Source organism: Papaver somniferum, chromosome 6 (assembly GCF_003573695.1).
Source record: "Papaver somniferum cultivar HN1 chromosome 6, ASM357369v1, whole genome shotgun sequence".
In the NCBI taxonomy this organism is placed as follows: domain Eukaryota; kingdom Viridiplantae; phylum Streptophyta; class Magnoliopsida; order Ranunculales; family Papaveraceae; genus Papaver; species Papaver somniferum.
In genome coordinates, this window is record NC_039363.1 from 3627885 (window position 1) to 3630968 (window position 3084).

At 37.9% G+C, this 3084-nt stretch overlaps 1 non-coding gene across 1 annotated transcript; it reads right to left on the reverse strand.

Annotated features, from left to right (window-relative positions):
- Nucleotides 1-2730: 2730 nt before the first annotated feature.
- On the reverse strand, nt 2731-2803 carry TRNAF-GAA. Its single transcript has one exon. It is a non-coding gene; the product is annotated as a tRNA-Phe (tRNA).
- Nucleotides 2804-3084: the final 281 nt, after the last annotated feature.

Below are 3084 nucleotides of genomic sequence, written 5' to 3' on the forward strand. Positions count from 1 at the left end.
CTTTCAGTTTATCACCTGCCGGTGTTTGTGGAGAAGAAGTTAAAAAACATTATGAGGAAGTTCTTATGGGGGGAGGATGAGAAAAAAAGGATGATGAGCTGGGTTTCATGCAAGAAGATTTGTAAGTCTAGAAAGTAGGGTGGTTTAGTCCTATGTTGTAAAAGGCGCTAGGCGAGGCGAGGCGCCAAACCTAGCGCCTCAGGCGAGCGCCTTTTATTTAGAAAAAAACTAAACAATAGTATAATTTGGCGCCTGAGCGCCTTTTTTTGCTAGGCCCCAGCTCATCGCTTAAGCGCCAAAGGCGCTCGCCTTTTACAACATAGGTTTAGGCATCAGAAGTCTGCGTTTTATCAACAAATCTCTCTTGGACAAATGGCATATGAGATTTTATAATGAGAAAAAAGCTTGGTGGAGAAAGCTTATGTGTGACAAAACTAATGCAGATGAGCATTTTTAGTGCCTCAGCAAACTAAGGAGCCGATAGAAATAAGTATGTGGTATGATATTCTTAAAGCTAATCGGGATTTCTATAGTGCTGTGACTATGCAGGTTCGAAATAGGAAGAATACAAGATTCTGGCATGACTAGTGGAATCACAAAGGAGCGTTTAAGGATAAATATCATAGATTTTACAGGATTAGCAAACAAAAGTTTGAGACTGTAGAGAACGTGAACGGAGATATGTGGAATTTTGATTTTTCAAGAGATTTAAACCCAGCTAAACATATAGATTTGTTGGAGTCGAAGCACGACATAAGGACAGTGGTTTTGGTAGCAAGGGATGATGATTTCATTGAAGGTGCATGTTCCTCGAAGGCGTTATATACGAAGATGACAGAATGAAGAGGACTGGGATTGTTATCAAACGGTGTCTAGTAAGATTGTTCCGCCGAAAGTGCTCTTTTTAATTTGGGCAGGGATGCACGATTCAGTACCAACAAGGGCAATGCTTCAGCACCGCAGGGTGGAGATTACTTCGAACACTTTTTTCATTTGTAATACTCATACAGAGATGCAGGATCATCTTTTCGTTCACTGCGATATAGCGAGTTATTGCTGGGATACTTTAATAGACTCTGTACAAGTTAATTGGGTAAGAAGCAATAGCTTATGGGGTTGTTTTCAAGGAAGGTGGATCAACAGAGTTTCAAAAGGATCAATTTGGCTTGGCACTTAATACCGTATGTGATTTGCTGGGAGCTGTGGTTAGAAAGGAACAAAAGAGTATATGGAGGCCGCCCAAACACTATAAGAAACTTAATATATAGCAGCACCCAATGATTACGGCATAAATCCCTACTACTGTCGCGAAAACCTATGTAGCAAGAATTCTATTGCTGCACCCAATCTTTATTGTTGCAGCAAGAGATTATATTTTTTTGCCACACTTTTTTCATATTGTTGTTACAGTTGTCTGGTAAAAGTTTCATTTTGCAGCAGTAAATTATACCTTTTAGCTGCAGCTGAAAGGTACTGTAGTTAGAAATTTGCTTTTACAACACCTATATTGAAGGTGTGGCAATATATGGTGTAGCAATAGCTAGATTTTCTTGTAGTGAAAAACAAGAGATGAGATTATTTGTGCCATAAAACTAGATATTCATCTTTAGAGTTCATCTTCTGATTGGTTACTCTATGAATCAAGTGCTTTTCCAATGGAAGGAAATCATGAACGCGAGATAAATTTCGACTTTCTTTCGTTTTGGTAGTTTGAAGCCTCTGGCTTCCTTGTAAATATCCGGTACATAGTCTTTCTTTTAATATATATCCTTTCCTCTTAAAAAAAAAAAAATTAATTTTCAACATATTAAAAAAAACAAAAAAAAACAAGAGGCATGTAAAAGCATCATTAATTAAATCCTAAAAGGGGCCGGGTTCTTCCCTTTTAGCATGTGAAAAAAGGGGACAAGAGAAACGAATAAAGCGAAATCTAGTTTCCAAAATGTTTCTTCTTTTTCTCTTTCGCGGTTTGGAAATGTCAGATAAAGTATCAGTTGAAAGCAACCTTTTGGAAACAAATAAGCTAGCCAGGATTTAACAAGTTGGGGGTGAGGCAGTGAAAACAACAACCTCCAGGCTAGCTCAGCTTCAAAAGTTCAAACACTTGTACCATGCCATTTGTTTTGTCTCTAAATATATATTAGATACCAGCAGGTTGATCAAAGCTCGGAGCAGACTGTAATATCACTAGATGTCAAAGTTTACAATTAATCTAATATATTATAAGAGCATCCAAATAAACTGGTATGTTACTTTACAGTTCGTTTTTTGCCTCCACAATTCTGATCTCATTTCCATCAACCTGTCAATATAGAATCTCTGCAACACGGTGTCTCATATTGTACGGTATAAACGGTTCCACCGATTCGTTTTATACCTTTTATTACATTAGAAATAAAACACCAATACTTTCGAAGATTAATTACTGAACGATTGAAATGGATGGACCAAGAGAGAATCAAAAGAGTCTGGCACCACGGTGTTAAAGAAGAAAAACCTTACATTTAATTTTCAACATCTGGTTCTCTTTTTGTTAAGCTTGAACCCTGAATTCTTAGAGCACACACGCGTACTCTCCATGGCAAGTCGACCTGGCGGTGGTGTGGTACACATTGGAGACGGTGTCACATCAGTTGATTGCCATAATCGAGTTCCTTCATGGAGTCTTCTTCGATCAGTTATGTGGTTCATCATTCCCAGTTCATCTCAAGTCGATGAGAAAAAGTAAAATGCGGTGAGCGTGGATCGAACACGCGACCTTCAGATCTTCAGTCTGACGCTCTCCCAACTGAGCTATCCCCGCAGATGCCAGTAACTTGTTGACTTACAACTCATATATTATCAATAACACTATGTTATTTATCTCACCCTTCCAATGAGTTCAAACTATTTTACTGTTTATGATTTTCATCTCCAGAAAGAACATACATATTTTAAGTAAAATCATACTGTACCTTCTTTTGAATGCATCATTGTACGTACCTGCCAGTTTGCATTTCACCATGCATTCAATTCCTGACAAAGAACTCAATTGGTCTAGTCACCAAACAGAATAAAAAAAATATGACGATGAGAAGTCATACA